Genomic DNA, 22,081 nt, shown 5'->3' with positions numbered 1-22,081 from the left:
TTTCCTGGGGACTGGAGGTTTGGAGGGCGTCCACGCTTCCCTGCTCCCACATCTCTGGCTTTTCAGCACTCACTCGGTGCTCGGTGCCTGCCGGAGACTTGGCCCTTTCATCCCGCTCCAGACGGCCAGGGAGAAAATCAATAGGCCCATAAACATATCCTCATAAGAAAGCCATTAATGGAAATCCTGCCATCTCTTTTTTTGTAACTATGCTTGTAATCCACGCAGGAATGGCACTGGTGTTTTTGCTGAGTGAATTTGCCACCAAAAACGAAATGCCAATTTTTTTGTTTTGTTTTTTTTTTTCCCCCTTTATGCGCTGGAATTTTCCACAACGTAAAATGCAACTATGAGTACAACTATATACGAGGCCTGGTTTTGGTGTAGGATTCAGGATCCAGCAGTAATCAGTCTATAACTATAACAAATCGTCATCAAGTGTGATGATCTCTGTGATGAGTCACTTAAATAAAATGGCTTTTCTTCTATGCACACACACAAAAAATGAATTGAGTCCTACTCAGTTGAAAACAATTCCCATGCCATACCACCATGATGGCAATTTTGCTATCTGTCAACGAGTTGTCAGCAGATATTACCAGATGAAAAATGACCTCTGAACACAACGCAAGTAGCAATTAGCTCGATAAGGCTCACGCTGTTGTGCACTTCTTTCAGCTGTCCTTGCAGTTACATTAGTCTTTTGGTTTGGCTTCTTGGTAGGGGCAGTGTTTCAGAGGAGGACATGGGAACCTCAGTTCTCCAAAAATTTCAGGGAAATTTATCATGGAATGGCCGCCAACCTTTTCCACCACGCTGGCCACCCTCTGCCCGCAAAGAAAAGAAAAAAAAAAGGGGGGGGGGGGCGGGGGGGGGGGGGGGGGGGAATGTGCAAATTTCATTTAATGCCACACAGTTTGAAGACACCGTCATAAATCAGGGACGTCTGTGCATTGCGGCTCTAAGTGAAATGTCACGAGTCGCATCCCTCAACCATCCCGACGTGCAACAATAAACACGCCTCTATTTAATAAGGGCTGAAAAAAAAAAAAATTGATCTATGGCTCTTGGGCCTCTGCATGGCAGGTTGTTTGTGAGTAAAACAACACAGATGGGCCTAATTCAACAGTGAAATACAGTGGAGGGAACCAGGGTGTGTGTGTGTGTGTGTGTGTGTGTGTGTGTGTGTGTGTGTGTGTGTGTGTTGCGGGGGGGGGGGGGCTCTAAGGCAGGACCTCTCTAGTTCCATATGCAGCGCAAACATTGATTCCACAAATTACAAGGTTACTGGGGCAATAAACAGGATCCTGCCGTGGCCGTGGCGGTGACCTACATCAAGCACCTCTTTTTGAGGGGGCTTGGCATGAAGACGCTGGCGCTGGCGAGACTTGGCTGAGCGTGGGGCGCTCTCATCCTCTGCCAGGCTCTCCGGGGGCCAGAAGAGCGACTTTCTCCACGAGGGCTGAGCTGAGCTCTCCGACTGTGACGACTGTTTTGGACGCATACAGATGTGAACAATTACAATGAAAAAAAATGCACATGACAGGGTGGGGTGGGGGGGTGTGATGGGGGGGATTAACAGCAACTGAGGGCCCAAGCATCTGGAGGAATCTGCCTCGCTTTCCTAAACACCAGGCCCAGAACCCCAGCAGAGATTTCCATCCCCTAGAGTGGTCTCTCCTGGTGGAACATTCTGGAACAAGTGCCACACATGGGGACCTCGTGCCCATCCAAGAAAAGCACAGGGGTGGGGGTCAGTGTTCCCGACTCAGTGGGAACTTCAAGGAGTGAAAGTTTCCTATTGAAAATGTCATGTCTGGTGGAGCCACGGCTAATAATGGCCACTCTTGTACTCTCCAAATGGCAGGCCCACTGGGAGGAAACCCCACACACCCCACAGGACAGAGCAGGCCAGCTCCAACCAGTGAACCACAGCGCAAACACACCACTGAGGCTGACATGGGAGAGAGTGAGAGAAAGAGTGAGAGAGATGAGAGAGGGAGAGAGAGACATGAGAGAGAGAGTGAGAGAGAGAGAGAGAGAGAGAGAGAGAGAGAGAGAGAGAGAGAGAGAGACATGAGAGAGGTGGTGGTCTCATTGGAAGCCCTGCATTTCACCTAAAATGAAACCTACAGAAACATTCATTCAGCCTTACCTGGGTCACAAGTTTTAAGCTTCCATGCTGTCAGCACTGTCATTCAAGTGTATCTCACACACACACACACACACACACACACACACACACACACACACACACACACACACACACACACACACAAACACCCTCAAAGTACATGATCTTACAATAGCTTGTCAGGAACTCCCATTTTCAGAAACATGGAGTGCCCAGTGTTGTGAGAGGAGCTGGAGAGTTGCTGCCAGAACTAAATAAAGGCCTCAAAGACGACTGGCTCCTTTCATGTTTCAAAACAACATAGCCTGGTGTAAAAATACAGTATTGGCATAGCAGCAGGGGTCAGTGGAGGTTTACACGCACAAACACATGCAGAGCAATGTGTAATGTTGAGCTGGGGTGTGTGTGTGTGTGTGATGTTTGTGTGTGAGTGTGTGTGTGTGTGTGTGTGTGTGTGTGTGCGCGCGTGTGTGTGTGTGTGTGCGCGCGTGTGTGTGTGTGTGCGCCAGAGGATCATTTCATGAAAGACATAATCAACAGCAGAATGGTGTATTCTAAAATGAATCGGAAAATCACCAGTGAATGTTAAAATGATCAGAAGGGTCCAAAAACAGAGTGCTTCATCTTCAAAGACGACACGCAAAAAACACATCCAATCACAGACCACATGTACACAAATACAGTGATAAATACACACACACACACACACACACGCACACACGCACACACACGCACACACACGCACACACGCACACACACTCACTTACTTACACACCCACACAAACACACATAGCCTATCATCAGATACTTCAAGCCCATTATTCACTGTCCTAACTGGGAAAAAGAGCTGTTAAAACGGCCTTAGACAATTAAAGAGGATCATTATATCCCCTACCACTCCAAAAGCGCCCTGTGTTCTTTCACAGAGACTTTTTATTGACAGTGTTCAATTTGTTTAACAGACCAAGCTGGCTTTGTTGGTTTGAAAGGTGGAATTTTTCTGGGCCATAACTATTTATTTGCCCGCGCTGAGTCATTAGTCTGGTTTCTATTCGCATCTCGTAAGCAAAACAAAAATGGCAGTGACAAAAGAGCTCGCCTTAAGTGACTTCATGGCAGAGACATCCTTCACCATCTTACATGCACAGATACAGTAGCGTGATGAGGAAACCATTTTGTGGGCTATAAAAAAAGCGCTGACTTTGTCTTTGGTGTGGGGGCGCAAAACAAACACAAACAGCTCGAACTGCAAAAGTCTTTAAACATTTAAGCAGAGCAGAATTCAATTAGGCTATATTTCACTGTTACAGATGGCTCTGAGTGAGAGTGATTCATCGAGACGTTGTGCGTGTTTTTGACAAGGGTGTTGCCCTTTCCTGATCAGAAAGTCTGTCGGTGCAGCTCGGCAGCTGAGCACACTATGGCGACGACGACATTAATTACATCGTTCTCCTGGCGATGAATTAAATCAGTTTGACATCTTGTCCAGCCTCCTCGTCGCCGCCTGTGTTCTTCGAGCATCTTTGTTGTTCGTTTGGCAGGTGGTAGTCGACTGTGGTGACAGCAAACAGAACGTTTCAGGCTCGGGATCAAAGCCATGTACAAACCGCGCGCGCATACACACACACAAACACACACACACACACATCCAAAAACATACATGCATTCACATGCTCACTCGAAAAACACCCCCAGCCTGTATATTTTCTCAGGCCTTGTGCAACCGCCCCACAGAAATAATGTGTTTTAAATTGGTGAGAGTGACACACAAACAGGGCTGGGAAACAGCGTGGTAATAACACTGCACCGAGGCGGTGCACAAGGTCACTGCCGCCAGCCTCAGACCGCATGGCCGCGGCCGGTTGAAATCTGCAGCATCGTTCAAGGACTTCATTGAGAAAGAGAACTGAAAACAAGAGGAGCAGGAAAGGGACAGCAAAAGCTTGCTGAAACCCTTTTGTCCTCTTTTTAAAAAAAAAAAAAAAAAATGGAAAACGGAGCCCATAAACTACCACTGGCCTCAACCTGAAACTGGCCTCCTACGCTGTCCTTAAATGTAAGTTACACCTCGTCAAAACATGTACTCCACAGACAACAAAAATATATAGAAACTCCAGATGAATTCAATATAGGTTTGGCAAAAGATGGGTTGTACAGGACGACTATTAAGAATAGTGATGCTATTCAGACTTTTATCCAGGCCTCCAGACCAGACCTTCTTCTCAGAATAGTATAGAGAGCATTGAGAGATACAAAATCAACAAACTGACTCCTTGTACCCTGCTTCACCAGTCGAGCATCACTATATGTTCATGTTTAAGAAGAAAGGAACTTGGCATCTGGGTCTTCTAGACCAGGCTTCCCCCTAAGATCTGGGACCAGCGATGGCTTCACAAAGACTTAAAACGAGAGGGAGGGAGCCCGCACGCACAGTGCACAGATCGCTACGCTACGCAGCGCTAACGGACAGCTGCCAATCTCTAATGAGGAACAAAAGTGGCCGGCGAGGGCTGCATCTGTTGTGGCTTTGGCACGGAACCGCGCGGAGGAGAGCCTCAAAGAAAACTCCGACCTTTTATGGAAACTATAAAAAGACGGCACCGAGCGCTGGTGGAGAGAAAGATGAGAAATGTATAATGAAACAGAGAAACAAATGACAACCAAGAAGGAGGGGGGGCATAGAGGAATGGAAAACTGCTGGATAAACAAAACTGCTATTCAATGGAAATGCTCATGTTTCTGAAGAAGGCATAACACACACACACACACACACACACACACACACACACACACACACACACACATACACATGCACACACACACTCAGAGCTGATGTTCACTTCTGAGCAGGCATAACACAGGATGGCAAATAGCTCTCATTACACACACATGTGCACACACGCACACACACACACACACACACACACACACACACAGACAGACACACACACACACACACACACACACACACACACACACACACACACACACACACAAACACACACACACACATACACACACACACACACACACACACACAGCCACTGCTGGGGGTAAGACACAGGGATCCAGTGGAGGTTTCCAGATGTTGATTAGTCAATCCTGTTGTAATGCTCTGTCAAACATGCGCAAGGGCGTCATCCTGCCATCTGCGCTGCAGGGAATCATGGGAACATGATCACTTCAGCGCCGCTGACAGCGATGCCATTAAAACCTCCATTTCCAGCCAACCTCCGGGGTCAGGTCTGTTTGGAGCCCCTGCTATCCATCCCACCCCGATCAGGGCCGCCACAGCACAATGCATTAATAATTAGGGCCATTTGTCACTGGTTCCTTCCTCTCTCTCTCTTTCCGTTCTTCCTCCTGGTCTGTCTTTGCCTATCTGTCTCCCATCCCTTCTCACTGTCTTCAATTATATACAGCGCTGGCACTGAACACTCTATGGTGCTCTAAGGGCTGTATTTCATACATCCAGCATGGTTTCCTAAGACTGGCAGTTCAGGTGTAAAACTATGTAGATTTAGCTTAGCGGCCAGCTTGACCAATGTGGATGAATCCAGAGACACCTGGGACCAAATCCCAGCCATCGCAAGCACTGATAAACCAGGTCATTCCACAATGTGTGGCTTTGAACAAAACCATCTGCTGAATGTGCACACACATCCCGGCTTGCGCTACCGCATCCCTCCATCCCTCCCTCCCTCCCTCCCTCTCCTTCATCCTGTTTCTAAGCGGAAAGAAACCTGGAGCAGAAGGCAGCGAGCGCTTTGGAAGAACCCCGAACACAGGAGCCGTGACCAGGCAGCGGCTGAGAGTCCTCCTGCAGTCAGCGGCAGCCTCAGCTGCATGCTTTGTTAGGGAACAACCTCTCCGAAGCAATCCTATTGCTGGCCCGTTCGCAGGCCCTCAGCAGTGCTCTAAGGGGATAACACGGCCCAATCCCAACTAAACCACATCCAGCACTGTGCCACTCAGGCTGCTCTCTCTCTCTCTCTCTCTCTCTCTCTCTCTCTCTCTCTCTCTCTCTCTCTCTCTCTCTCTCTCTCTCTCTCTCTGCAATTTGGCAACAAGTCAGTCAATAACTAACTACTGTATATATATATATATATATATATATATATATATATATATATATATATATATATCAGGGTTGTGCAAAATTCGAATTGCAATTCTGCTTCCTGTTTGCTACCTCGATTGAAATGCAAGTGAAATTCAAGAATTGAATTGGAATTTAAGAGCCAGTTTCAATTGAATTCTGGATTTTTGTACAACCCTGATATATGAGAGATGGGAGAGAAGGGGAAAGAAAAGACTGTGTGCATGTGAGGCAGAGAGAGAGAGAGAAAGAGAGGGAGAGGGAGGAGGGAGGAAGAATTGCTTCCTCTCTAATGATAGCAGGCCATCCTGCAGGAAGACGTCAACATTGCTGCTGACAACAGGCTTCAGTACAGCTGCAGATACCACACAGATGTCAACCTGGCCTGGACTCCTAATCAGAGCTCCTCTGGTGTGACTCAGTGTGTTTGTGTGTGTGTTTGTGTGTGTAGGTGTGTATGTGTGTATGTGTGAGTGTGTGTGTGTGTGTGCATACATACTTGTGTGTGCATGCTTGTGAAGAGGAGGCGTGTGCATGTGCATGCGTGCCTGTGTCTATATGTGTGTGACTAAGTGTGTGTGCATGTGGGGGGGGATGTCTGTCTGTGTGTGTTTTATAGCTGTTCTGTAAAATGGATTCAAATCACACTGAGACAAAGGAATAGGCCAATAAAAAAAGAGAGGGGAGAGGGGAATGCAACAGAAAACCAGGACAGATACACAGCCAACATTTCATTGCTTCCTGGAACCTCTACACTGGGTGCTGCATGGAATATTCCAGTCAACTCATCCACAAATCGCAACGAGAGCGAGTTCACAGCGCCGTGCATTCACATTCCACACGGGCAACAAACGGTTAAATGTGACAAACCCACCTTCCTGGCAACGGCTCGACCTCCGCTGTGCATGACTGTGTGAGATACTGAGGGGAAAGTAGCCCTCCTTCTACCATTGATCACTTAGAGGAAATCTCTGCTTAACTTAAGCCTTTATTGAAGCAACTGTGCGCTAATCTGGATGGGCTTGTCGTGAGCGTGTCACCACCTCCGTCGGTCAAAGCCAGGGCAAGCTGAGCCACAGAGAAGACCATTGAGCTGTGGGTGTCCTGTGCTTTCAGATTGCAAAAATGGGTACTGATCTGTTACCCTCATTTTCGAAAGTCAAATACAATTCCCCCAAGCTTCGTCTTCCCTTACAGGCAAGCAGGCATGATTTAGTGAGTCGATTTAGTCATGGCAGCCTGAGGTCTTTTAGGTGATTTATCCTCTTCAACAGGCATGAACGTAGCATGTGAGACATATGTCTGTCAAGTTAGTGCTGGTAAAATACCTCTCTCAAAAGTGTTCAGTGACACATTATTACAAGGTTGCGTAATTCTCTCTGCCTTTCCCAGAGCACAGAACAGTACATGCTGAGTGAGAGTAGATGGATAATAACACATTTTATTCATAACACACTTTAGATTTTCAACAAATGTCAAAGTGCTAAAGAGGTAAAAGTGTGAAAAAGTAATGTAGAAGTTGCTGGTTATCTATACAAATCACAGCATATCTGCGAACACCTAGAACTAAAGGCTGTTAGAATCTAGTCAGTAACAATTCAGTACAGGGAAAGGGTTATCTCTTGACTAATATAGACACAGTATAGATGCAGTACACTGTACAGTACTGATCTAGATTCAGAGAGTTCCAGAGAGGATCATAATAAATGGAATAAAGCAAAGTAAACAGATGCTGCCTTATGCTTTGGTTACGGTGTACTGTACCTGCTGCACCTTGAGTGTCAGACTGTTCTTAATTTCCTCCATTGAGGAACATACTGAACTCTGGCAGTCCTATAATGTAATTTTGGTTTTCTTTGGCTTTTTTTCCCCAACACAAGAACAGACTTGGTGAGTCGCAATCACTGAAAAGAAACATTGTTCTGCATGATGGCACAGCAAAAAAAGGGGGTCCGCACAAAAGATTTACAGTGGACCAGGAGGAACTTGGTTCCGTTTCAAAACCACAGCGTGTGCTGGTATTACATTAAGAAATGTGTAAATACATGTCTGACAATCCCCATTTTGTCTCTTGCACACAAGACGACCCAGTGTTTTCCAGAACACCCGACTCTAAATAATTCAATATCCTAACGCACAACCTATTCACAGCCCAAAGCAAATATTAGGCTACTCCGTCAGAAGGACCTATGGCAAAGGGCTAAAAGACCAAAAAGAAAAAAAGAAAATAAAAAAAAATCTGGATTAACATTGTGGTAACCTACATTTATGGGGCTTTCAGATCTTATTATTTATGGGGACCACCACAGGCAGAGAAAGGGCACCTCAAAGGGACCACCAGCCTTTCCCCCTTCGCTGTACCGCAAGGAGCCCCACGCCCCGGGAAAAGCATACAACACATGGGCGAAAGCGCTCATAGAGAGTCCACCCCTCCATTCATCATTAGCGGGGGCCTTGTGCACTTCCAGAGTTGAGCTACAGCCTTATGCATGTTGTTTATTTTCATTTTTTTTTTTAACTCGGCACGCAGAGCCCAAGCCCTCCTGTGAGTCAACACCTCGGCCTCGCTGGTTTAGCTTTTATGGCCTCCTGTCTGACGGGTGGCAAGAGGACATGTAGAGAGGCAGTGGAGGAATTTCTGCATGTGCGTGTGTGTGCAGTGTGTGTGTGTGTGCGCAGTGTGCGTGTGTAGGAGGAGGATGATTCAACAGCCACTATAAACAGACCATCTGCTTCTGCCGGGGATCAAAACAGGACAAAAAGAAAGACTCGGAAGCGGGCAGTGTTTACAGCTTCGGTCACAGTCACAGCCTGGACACCTGCAGAAACCTGTGGTTTGCCAAATTCAGACCAGAGTGACACGGTTTACACAAGAGACTTTCATCTGCCCGATCGAGCTCCCTACCCCCTAACCAGAAGCCTTGTTACGCACTGGCCTCCTCGGTCTGTGTGTGTAAAATGACTGAGTGCACAGACTAGAATAACTCACATTCTTTTTTTCCCCCCGCAAATGTGAAACAAAGAAACAGGATCTGTGCTAATCCACATAATCACTGGGGCTAAGTTTAACAGGGCCGTTTCGGAGGGCAGGAACCCGGGCCATGGCTGCTAAGGTTCCTGAACGGTGAACCGTAGGAGTACAGGAGCCATTGTGAGGTGCACACACTATGAGGTAACCTCAAGCTGGGACGTAAACACTCGCCACGGTGTCAGACAAGGGTCAAGGACCTCAAAACGACAGGCTTCCATATGAGCATCCCAGGCCACCCATACCTTGAAGGTTATATATAGAGCTTACAGCTGGCTGGCAACAGTGTTTATACTGTATATATATATATATATATATATATATATATATATATATATATAAAAGAGAATTGGAGGAAAACAAAGAAAGAGGCTAGACAGGGAAGAAAAGAGAAAACTTAAAAAAGACAAGTTAAGGAGAACTGGAGGGGAGGTTTTGCTTCATTAATGAGCTGGAGAGCTGTAGAAAATAGATTTCAAATTAATCTAATTTTTTCCTCTCTCTTTTGACTGTCTCCACAAGAGTTTTTCAATAATATTACATAATTTGGTGGTGAGTATCGATCGCCACTTGCACATGACCTTTATTTCACTTACAAAGTTGCAAAGCCCAAAAAAAAGAAGAAAAAAAAAGAAAACATAAAAAAGAATAAGTACGAATAAGTGGTTCCTGTTTATTGTTTACAGAACATCTGCATTCTACACGCAATCATCAACCGCAAGGATGCCCCAGCTGGCACGGGTTGCCCAGCGTTGATTCTTCAGGGCCAATTACAGCAATCATGTGGCTATGCTGACAGGCTAAACGTCCTGCGCTACCTTATCATTACATCAATTACTTAACCCCACATTGGCAGTGAAACTCTTACGGCATAATTGCACATTTTAAAGAATTAAATCTATTTAAGAGCTCAGCACAAAAAAAAAAAAAAAATGGCGGGGAAGGGATTAGGGAGGAAAACAAGGGGGGGATGTAATTCCGCTGGAGCATCGCATCGCATGTAGCGAATGATCCTTTAATGTGTGTGGCATCCGATGATAAGACAAAAGCAGCGAGGGACCGCTAAGACGGCAGCAGATGTGCGGGTCTGGGGTGGCCCCGGATGTGGATGTCCTTTTTAAAGGGGGCTAATTGGAGTTAGTGGTCGATGGCCACTGTGAGCGAAGCGGTCTCCTGTTCCAAGGGCCGGAAGGCATAATGATTTCAAATTATGTATTTTTTCTTTGGTAAAAGCGGCGCTCTCGAGGAACTTAACCAGAATGTTTGTGTCTTGTCAACGACTTTGTTTTCCCTGCACAACCATCAAGCAGACTGTTGAGGAAAACAAAAATGTGTGTGTAATGCACAACCATGCACACGCTATTTCCTATCAACAAAAGTGGAGGCAGCAAGTAGCAAGAAGTTAGCTTGACCTGACTAACCCCATCTAGAATCTATACAATCTACATAGCAAACCAAATGAGGGGTAAAAAAAAAGTGAAACCTTCAAAGCTATAGCGGACAGACCAAAACAGATCTCTATAGCAAAGCAGATGCTGTTGATCTCTGCACACCTGTGTGAGTGTGTGTGTGGTGGGTGTGTGTGTATGTGTGTGTATGTGTGTGTATGTGTGCGTGGGTGAGCGCTTGTGTAAGGGTGTTTTGTGTACCTCTTTGCCCGTCAATAAACAAACGCACTAAATCTATTAAGCGTATCTGTGTGTATCCTCTCCACAGCTGACCTCTCTTGGCTCCCTTGCCTGACTGGAGAGTGAAGCGAGGGAGGAAGAGAGAGAGAGAGAGAGAGAGAGAGAGAGTAGTGAGGGAAAGGGAAAGAGATGGAGACAGGATGTTTGTTTTCATTCATGTTGCCCGTCAGGCCAAAGGCAGAGCCGGCAGAGACCTGTTGCCAAAGCCAGTCCACCGTCACCTGAGGGGAGAGGAGGGGAAGTGCACTTTTAGCATGTCATTAACTTCTGCTCCCTACCCCACAAAACCCAGCCAGAAAGAGACAAGGAGAGGGAGAGAGAGAGAGAGAGAGAGAGAGAGAGGAAGAGGGGGAGAGAGTGGGAGAGAATGAGACCTAGTATTAAAACGTAGGCGCTCAGGGAAAATAACACACCAGGCTGAACACTAACTCACCATGTGCCACACATCCTCTGTGCTTTAGCGGTGACTTTTGCATGAGTCATGTGATCACACTGACTCGAGAGTGACAAAAATACCCCCCCCCCCCTTGCATGTACACACACACAAACATAGGCACACACACAGACACACACACACAAACTTACATCTGTACCCACTCTTGCCCTCATACTGTATGTTTACAAGGGAGGCTTGTTATTATGTAAGAGCTCGGGGCGAGTGTGTCAGCGACAGCTCATTTTTAACGAAGGCTTTAGCAAAACCTCAGGTATGGAGTGGCAACGTCGCAACACTGTTTGCATGGAGCGCCGTTTTGACATCATCTCTTGGGTGGATGCTCCACCTTCAGAGAGTGGTGGAGATGGATGTCCCAAGCCAGACTGTGGTCTATGTGTGTGCGGAGGCAGTTTGTTATCATTTTCCCACAAAACACTAAAACCTTGAGTAGAGAATTTAAATATACACATCAGCTGTCGTATTTATGTGTATGTGTGTGTGTGTGTGTGTGTGTGTGTGTGTGTGTGTGTGTGTGTGTGAGTGTCTTAACGTACACATGAGTATGTCTATGTATGTGTGGATGTTTGCTTGTACCAATACAAAGTTTACATTTGTATGTATGGAAGAGAGACAGAAAGAGAGAGATTTTGCATCAGGATTTGTTGTGTGTTTGTGTGCACGTGTGTGTGTGTGTGTGTGTGTGTGTGTGTGTGTGTGTGTGTGTGTGTGTGATTGGGAAAGGCCTGACTGAGCAAGCTAAGCTGATTTAAAGTTGCATGTCTGTAGTCCTTCCAGTTGCTGACAGAAGGCACACAATCTCACAACACACACATAAACACACACACACACATACAAAAAAAAAAAACACCAAAAAAAACGAGAGAAACATGGAAAAAAATGCCGAAAACCAACCCTCTGAAGTGCTCTGGCCAAATGAAGACGTTCTGCCCGGCGCCAAAACCGCTGCAGGGATCACACAGGCTATTCGTCTTGAAATAAATCTACAGATACCGCAGTCCACTTTTCCAGGACATCCGAAACGAGGTGCGCTAAGTGCGACCAGAGAGAGGGCAGCCAAGAGGCTGAGTCTGACCCTGAAGTCCTCATTGCGTTGAAGGCTACTGCGTGAGGCTATAGATGGCTACTACCATGCTGCGTCGCTGTGTGCTACGCACAACACTGCTTTTCCCCTCAACAGAAACAAAAACAAAACGGCAACTTTGAGCCCGCGGCCAGACGGCGAAATTATAATGTCTCGGCCCCGAGGTTGGTTACGGAGAGGGCGACCTCTGGCTTTCCCAGGAGTGGAGAGTTTCAGCGAAGATCGTCTTTGTGCAACCACTGCACTCAAATGCTGTTGCACAACAGCTTCAACCTCTTCCAAATATGTTCAAAAATGGTCCAGAACTGTGATCATTAATAATTAGTCATGCCACAAATCTTCCATCAAACTGATGCAGAACACCTGAGGAGTTTATGAGTTTGACTAAGACACTAGCCAAAACGCATCAGTCTGCTTAATAAAGCAGCATTAAAAAGAGTTCTTACAATGTGCGTGTGTGTGTGTGTGTGTGTGTGTGTGTGTATGTGTGTGTGTGTGTATACAGTAAATACACATACATGTTTACATACACACAATACATACGATATACAGCGGGGGACATGAAAATTGAACGCGTCAATTTTTCAGTATATATATAGTATTACTGTAACTCAGGAAATCCACACAAATAAAGAAATTATAACTACAGTATATGATTATACCTCATATTTGTGCAAATTCATATCAGCTGGATTATTACATATTAATGGCCTTTAAAAAAGTTTTTTTGTTAACAAAGTGTCACACAAGAAACATCTCATGAAGCTCTCCAAGACCTTTGCAACCTTATTGTTGCAAAACATATCAATGGAACTAGTTACAGATGTATTTCAAAACTTGAGAATCTTACAGTAAACAGCATTGGGCAAGTGGAATTATCTGCAAGTGGAAGGAACATCACTGCATCATCAACACACAGGCCATGCACAAGATTTCGGAAGATTTCTGACTAAGGAGTCAGAAGGATAATCAGAAGATTAGTCCAAGACCTAAGGTCCAATCGGGGAAAGCTCCAGAAAGACTTGGAGGCTTTAGGTACAACTGTTACAGAGAAAAGCATAGGCAATGCACTCCCACCGCCATGGCCTCCATGCACCCACACCCAACACAACATTACTGAAAAAAAAAAACATGTCAAAGCTTGTTTAAAGTTTGCTACACAACATTTGGACAAACATTTGGATTCATGTGAATAGCCTCATTGGAAATATACTTACTGAAAAAAAAATACTTATTTCCTTATGTACAGTACATACATAAATAAAGGTTACACTAGTTTATTAGATTAAAATACTGTACTGGACCGGAGTTGCTCATAATATGTTGGTTGATATGATGATGCTTAATAATGATCACCTGTGAGTGTGAGGGCTGTTTCCAAGATGCAGAATCAATTCTTTGCAGGATCTATCTGTGTGGATGTTGCAGCTTACCTTAGCAACACACATGTGTTTGTGTGAGTGGGTGTGTACAGAACTATATTTATTTTACAGCACTATATTAAACCTCCTCTGCATCCCTGTGGCCCTTAAGGCCTCCTCTACTGGAAATCTTCCAGTCATAGGAACCGGGGGTGGGGGGTGGTATGGGGGCTTAATTGGGGTAATTAAAGCAGTAATTGGCTGAGCAAGACAAATTAGTTCAACGCGCGCACACACACACCAAATACAGGTGAGGGGGCCCTGTTAAAAGCTCTCAGTGCAGTGGGAAGGGGGTGGGGGCAAAACTGCCTACACAAATACACTGCGTTGGTCTGCATGAAGGATGCGTAGTGTTGAATCAGTCAGCAGAAATACATGAAGCACACAAAGGTGCATTCTCTTGAAATAAATCATACAGCAGAGATGCAGACACTTTCTACTAAGTATTAAACCCATACGTACGTATGTACAGTACTTTCTTTCCTTTCTTTCTTTCTTTCTTTCATTTTTTTCTATTAGTCCATCTGAGATTCATTAATTCTTTTTAGCTGTCTATCTCCTACCCCCCCCCCCCCCACACACACACACACACACACACAGGAATAGACAATTTTCCGGTGCACTTGTCCCTGAGGAGTGGTGATGGTCTGACAGCAGAGCTGCATGATGAGGAGAGCTCCAGCAGCCTGTGGCAGGCCCTATGGAATGCTGCTGCATCAAGACAAACAGCCAGAGAGATGAACGGCACAACGATGAGAGAAACAGGGACATCAAGGGCCCTTTCCTTTAGCTTCAGCTAATGCAGACAGCAGCCAAGACAAACACCCACTCCCACGTCACAACATCACTTTACCAAAACAAACATGAACTGGTGGAGGATTTGATTTGATTTCAAGCTAATCGACCTCAGAAGTTTTCATCTGCAACACACCCTGGTTATGTATCTATCCAAAGTTGAAGCATCATTTAACTGCCCATGTCTCTACATGCATTCAGAGACATGAAAATACCACTGATAGCAATGATAATACCGATACTAACACCATAACTCATTTGTCAAAAATGCCAGATAGAGCTCTAAGTCTAAAGTCTCTATAAGCTGATAAAAACACTGCATTTGCACGGATCACTGGCCCTCTAGCAGTATAAGCTCTTTAAGCATGTACATCAGATACTAGGCCACTGACTTGCATGAAGAATGGATAGGCAGCTTCAATCCGCAGGGTAAACAGTAGAATCCATCGTTCATGTGTTTAATTAAAAATCCACGTCTGTGGAAAAAAAGCTATGTTTCAACAGTCCTCTCTCTGTCATTAATTCCATTCTAATTAACATTTTCCATAAGTTAACGAATGACTAATTTGATTTGCTCAAAACAAATATGCCCCTTCAAACCCCCCCAAATCAAATCCTGCCCAGGCTCGTAAAACCCACCAGTCTGCACTTTATTGCCGCTTGTGTTATCTTGTCAATTTAAATCAGGCCCAGGTTTAACATCCAATGTAAACCAAGGCTGATAAGTATCAGACGGCAGTGAGAACGCTGCTCTCTCTCACACACACACACAGACAGACAGACACACACACACACACACTCATACACACACACACACACACACACACACACACACACACACACACACACACACACACACTCAAGCTCCAAGGTAAAACAAGTCATGGCATCTGACGGGCCTTCGTCTAGGATAAGCCAGAATGAACTTGACAACTCATAAGACCGGCTGTTGTGTTAGTCACCTGAATGGAGGCAAAGTTGTTTATATGCCCTGACCGATGACTGCGTACACTAGGGGCCAATGCTACACTACAATATGGCTAATAGTCGGTATGCTTGTAATGACAGTGACAAACTGAACCCAGTTCTGCTCTAAAAGGTAATAATTAACCTCCAGCTTGAGGATAGGGAGAGGCAGTATTACGACCCCACCCCCACCCCCACCCCCACCCCCGTCACAGCACGTGAGATTGATGGCTTCCGAGTCCTCTGCTCTCTCTGGAGCTTGAGGGCTGGGGGACAGGACAGTTCCCCTTCAAACGTCCACCAGGGGCCTTTAAGCAAACGACAAAAGCAAATGAACGAGCCAGTGAGTGAACAAATGAACTAGTAGTTCTTTTAGAGGTAAGGTGAGCTGGAGGTTTAAGAGGAAAAACACCCTGTCCTCTTTTTTTTTCGAGTAAGCAGCGGCTTTTATCCCTTCACGCCCCCGAGCTCTTCCCTCAAGTCTGAGCGAGCCAAAAAATTGAGAAGGGAAAACAATGGCATGTGTTTATTTTTTTTCGCTTTTTTTTTTAAACACACTCTTTGCCAACAAAGCAGCTCATTCATAAAAGCCTGGATGTTTGCACGCATGTGAAGTGAGATCACGAATAGTATAGGTGTGAGGGGGAACTCGCTGACAAAGGCCAGGCCTTGTCAGTATTGAAAGGCAGTCAGGAGCGGAAAAAAGAGAGAAGGAGGAGGAGGAGGGTTAGGGAAGAGGAAGAGAGGTGTTTGCCTTCCAATGACAGACATGTGGCAACAGGAAAAGCCCCCGCAGGTTGACATGTGTTCCCTCCTGTGCCACATGGCACACAGGTAGAGACAGAACACTCCCACCAAAGCAGGCCCATCCCTACTGACCCTCTGAGGAGGACGAGAAGGAGCATTCATGTGTGTGTGTGAGTGAGTGTGTGTGTGTGTGTGTGTGTGTGTGAGAGAGAGAGAGCAAGAGGAGAGACAGAAACAGAGACAGAGAGAGTGAGAAGAAGATGGAGAGAGAGAGAGAAGTAAGAGTGAGTGAGAAAGCAGGACACCACAGGATGACAAAGCCAGTCTGGTTCCCAGAAGCTCAGAGGCATCAAAGTAAAAAGGGGGGGAAAGGAGGAAAAAAGATGAAGGGGAAACAAAACATGGAATGGTCTCTCTCTCTCTCTCTCATCTCTCTCTCTCCTCTCTCTCTCTCTCTCCTCTCTCTCTCTCTCTCTCTCTCTCTCCTCTCTCTCTCTCTCTCTCTCTCTCTCTCTCTCTCTCTACCTCTATCTCTCTCTCTCATTCTCTCTCTCTCACTCTACCTCTCTCTCTCGCTCTACCTCTCTCTCTCTCTCACTCTACCTCTCTCTCTCGCTCTACCTCTCTCTCTCTCTCTCTCTCTCTCTCTCTCACTCTACCTCTCTCTTTCTCTCTCTCCTCTCTCTCTCTCTCTCTCCTCTCTCTCTCTCTCTCTAATGCCTTCTGAAGAAGTCAGCGCTGTCAGTGATAACAATAATAAGAAACAGGCCGAGGTGCTTCTCACACCGGAGACGAAGGTGGCGTGCTGATGTTTTTTTTTTTTCCCCGTCAGATCCTGCTCCCGCTGGGACGAGCCCGGGATCTCCGGTAGCCGTCGGAGCGGACGACCTTCGGGCTCTGACTCAGCCTGAGCGTCTCACTGGCCTCATGCTCACAATGCAGTTGGCTAGGGCCAAAGAGTGCCGACTTTTTCCAGACCTGACGATGACCTGGGCTTAACCATCAACAGGGACAAAGAGAGGGAGAGAGAGAGAGAGAGAGCAAGAGAGCGAGAGAGAGAGAAGTACAGATGGAGAGAGACAGGACAAAAAAAGGAGGCAAGGAGGGAGGGGGAGAGAGTGAGAGAAAGAATGAGTGGAGAGTGAAAAACAGAAAGATTGAGTGAATCAAGACAGAATAGAAAGTGTGTGTGTGTGTGTGAGACAGACAGTGAGAGATGACGAGAACGGGAGAGGAAGCCAGAAGAACAGAATGAGAGACAGACTCAAAGCGAACGAGGAGATGAGAGACAGACGGAGAGAAAACAGGCAGAGGAGAGGAGGGGTGAGATGAGAGGAGAGAAGAGGAGAGGAGAGCAGAAAAGAGGAGAGAAAAGGAGAGGAAGGACAGAGAGAGAAGAGGAGAGGAGATGAGAGGAGAGGAGAGAAGAGAAGAGGAGTGAAGAGGGGAGGATGAGGAGAAGAGAGGAGAAGAGAGGAGAGAAGAGTGGAGAGGAGGATGATGAGAGGAGAGGAGAGGAGAGGAAGGAGAAAGGGATATGATGCAGTGGTTTTCTTCCACAGCTGATGCAGTGCTGTCAAAACAGCCTCCCTGATGCGTGCTGAGTCAGAGTGAGATCAAAGAAGAGTCAAAAGTCAAAACAGCAGAGTCCAATAAGGAACAGTGCAAATGTGTCAAGCCTGCAATTAAATGCTTAACAACATAAAGGGTGCTCTAAGGTTCGCATAATGCATCCAGCGTCACTTCAGTACATGGCAAATGAATGAATACCATGAATAATGCACAGCTAATCAAGGTGATGGCACTGTGCACTACAATCTAAAGTGTCTGTATGCAATCAGACAGGCTTATTCTCTTCCTTTTCCCCTCTCTCCCTCTCTCTCTCTCTCTCTCTCTCTCTCTCTCTCTCTCTCTCTCTTTCTCTCTCTCTCTCTCACACTCTTCCAGAGCTACACAGCACTGTTTAAAGCAAAATAAAACTCATGAAGAGGTCATGGTGAGAAAAAAAAACACTCGAGTGGAAAATGTGAAGTGAAATGAGAGAAAAATGAGAGAGCGATGGAGAGATGGAGAGGGTGAATCACAAATTAGAGAGGAAGAGAAAGAGTTTCAAACACAAACAGGGGAACCCAGCGAGAGAAAAAGAAATGGAGAAAAGTCATGGGAGAGAGGGAAAGTGAACTGTGTGTGTGTGTGTGTGTGTGTGTGTGTGTGTGTGTGTGTGTGTGTGTGTGTGTGTGTGTGTGTGTGTGTGAGGGCTAGCATCTCAGATTTCCCTGGAAGCAGAGGTGGGCCTCTATGAGGGATCAGGATGTGTTCCAGAGTGGTTAAGGAAGGTGACCCCCGTCTGACACTGACCACAGCCAAGGCCAGGGAAACACCACCAAAGACGCAACAAAGAGCAGAGAGAGAGGGAGAGGGAGAGGGAGAGAGGGAGAGAGGGAGAGAGGGGCAAAGAAAAGAGAAAGAGCCACAGAGTCTTAGAGATGATGGGATGGTGAAGGAGAGCTGATGAGAAAAAGAAGAGAACAGGGCGGGGAGAAGAGAGGGAGAGAGGGAGGGAGAGGAAAACTGGAAGCCAGAGTGCCGTGGAGTTTGGGTTAGATAATCAGCCAGAGAGGCCCCAGATTAACTACTGTAAGAGACTGGGCCCTGGGAACGCATAACCACACCTCTCACTCCCACTCATCTTTCTCTCCTACACCCCTCTTTCTTTAATTCTCTCTCTTTCTCTCTCTCTCTCTCTCTCTGTCTCTCTCTCTCCCCCACCTCTCTTTAGTCCTCATTCTCTCTTTCCTTTTCTATGTGGTTGTCAAGACTGCAAATCATTTCGCACATAGCCTGGCCTCTGGAGCCACAGGCGCCCCTGCAAATCAGCAGTGCCGAGCGCTAGCGCTAGCACGTGTGCGCCGGACGATCCAGGATCAACAGGAGCAGGCTGAGAGAAACGGCAGGACGGACGGTGGAGTCCCAACGAGGTGTCGGCCCAACCGTCTCGACTCGCCGCCACAGACACAGACACGGACACGCCCTGGTCCTCTGCCCCAGGCCACAACAAAAGACACTCGAAGCAGACCGTGGACCAAAACCACGCGTCCACAAAGACTCCAACTTGAGAAAAGAACAATCATCCATCTGAAACTGTCAACATGCAAGGCTGAAATTGAGAGCAGCCATCCCTTATTGAACAAAGTCAGGAGTTTTTTTTTAACCGGCTTGTTATAGGAGGTTGCGGTGGAAACAGTGAAGGGAAAAAAAAAAAAACAGCTGAAATCTATTTTCGTAACATGCGCTAAACTATTAAAAGGTTTTACAGAGAAATTCCACACACAAAAGTTTCATATTTAAAGGATGAAGGTTAAAGAAACTGCCCCTGGATGGGTAAAACCATTAAGTTGTCAAAGTGAATTGGATTGAATGTCCATTCATTTACATCAGCCTGTTAATTTCAAAGCATTATGAGCTTACACATCCATCCGTTCTCAGTGGGCTTAATAGCAAGAGTGATTGAAGAGCTGTGATTCACTCAAATAGATGATGCTTAGTAAACAGAGGCCATACAGAGAGTACTTTAGACTGGACTCCCCAGGATATATCAAGCAGATAATTAACACTTTGCCTGTACACACCCTTTCAAAACCCACACACACCCCCACACACACATCGCAGACACAAAGAAAAAGGAGAAATTGCAAGGGAAAATAGACAGGCAGGAAGAAAAGCCATTAAGCAACACCACCTCCATCTAGCACGCAATCGGTTCCCTTCGAGTGGATGCCAACAACTTCCTCGCTACGTCCACGCACTTTACACACGCACTGTACACACACATCAACCATGGTTGCCATGCCCCCCTAATTGCCGTGACGGCTGATCACGTCACCTTTCGCATGCCGGCGCGCTGGCGAACATGCGCCGCCACTCTTTTAATGGCACGCCTAATCGACCTTCACACAATGGGCCCAGATGCTTTGGCCCGGTGGGCCGAAGAGCTTGACTGCTCTTGTTAAACAAAACCGCCGCTGTTACGGGCAGGCCGGCAGCTTCATTAGCGGTGATCTGCAGGGTGAAGGCTTCAAAAGCAAGTGAGCTTTTTTGAAGCAGCATGAAGCCCCTTCCGTTTCAGCTGACGTGGGAAGAAAGGGGGTGGTGCAGATGGGGGGTTGTTGGAGGCTCGTCAGTGGTGAGTTCTGACTCTTGCCAGAGCGTCTAGGTGAGCTTCCTCAGACAGGCCTACCTTGCATGACCAAACTGCTTGCAGTGACAAATCTTAACAATAGATGGCACTGTTCAGTCTCCGAAAGGTAAATGAATTGGACAGAGGTGGGGAAAGAAAGATGCAGGCAGAGAGGGGTTCTCAACAGAAACTGTTCAGCAACAGAATCTTCCTGTGAAAGTGAATGTCTGGAGAGATATTATTAACATTAACTCTTGCAGAAGTAATGGATGCCTTGTAATAATAATACCTTTTACTAGTCCAGAGTGGAGAATAAAAATGGACTATGCAGATGTAGAGTAGCACGGGTATTTAAAAATAGGTGTGTGTGTGTGTGTGTGTGTGTGTGTGTGTGTGTGTGTTGGGATGTGAGATGGGTCTGAGTTGAATGTTAAACATGTACACTCCCCTGTGTTATGGGTGTCTGGGTGCAGGGGTGGGGTGGGGTGGGGGTTTGACTGATTGGGGAGGCGTAACGATAAATCCCGGCTAGTCTGCGGCACCCTCCAAGTTCTGCAGTTATATACTCTCTCTATTGACTGACCCATTTTCATTGGGAGGACCTAATCAATCTCTGCCCTCTCCCTGCCGAGCTCACAGGCCCATGCAGAGCTGAATGGCTCTGAGCACTGAGCACTTTTGGTCAAAGTCTGCCTGGAGATCAGTGGGGGTGGGGTGTGTGTGTGTGTGTGTGTGTGTGTGTGTGTGTGTGTGTGTGTGTGTGTGTGTGTGTGTGTGTGTGTGTGTGTGTGTGTGTACTACATGTGTGAAAGTGTGGATTTAAATGTGTGTGTGTGTGTGTGTGTGTGTGTGTGTGTGTGTGTGTGTGTGTGTGTGTGTGTGTGTGTGTGTGTGTGTGTGTCCCTGCCTGAGCAGAGTGATAAGGGGGTAGGGTGACGGAGAGGGCAGCACACCACGGCTGTGTACGAGGGAGAGGGCAGGGTGGCACGGCTGTGTACGAGGGAGAGGGCAGGGTGGCACGGCTGTGTGCGAGGGAGAGGGCAGGGTGGCACGGCTGTGTACGAGGGAGAGGGCAGGGTGGCACGGCTGTGTACGAGGGAGAGGGCAGGGTGGCACACCACGGCTGTGTACGAGGGAGAGGGCAGGGTGGCACGGCTGTGTACGAGGGAGAGGGCAGGGTGGCACGGCTGTGTACGAGGGAGAGGGCAGCACACCACGGCTGTGTACGAGGGAGAGGGCAGGGTGGCACACCACGGCTGTATACGAGGGAGAGGGCAGCACACCACGGCTGTGTACGAGGGAGAGGGCAGCACACCACGGCTGTATACGAGGGAGAGGGCAGGGTGGCACACCACGGCTGTGTACGAGGGAGAGGGCAGGGTGGCACACCACGGCTGTGTACGAAGTTGAAGCCTGTGAAAGTTGAAGCAGAGACGATCCAAAGAATCTTTGGTTGAAGGGCGCATTAAGAATGTATCTACGCCGCCT

The sequence above is a fragment of the Alosa sapidissima genome, chromosome 22 (assembly GCF_018492685.1).
Source record: "Alosa sapidissima isolate fAloSap1 chromosome 22, fAloSap1.pri, whole genome shotgun sequence".
Lineage (NCBI taxonomy): Eukaryota > Metazoa > Chordata > Actinopteri > Clupeiformes > Clupeidae > Alosa > Alosa sapidissima.
This window is presented reverse-complemented; position numbering follows the sequence as displayed.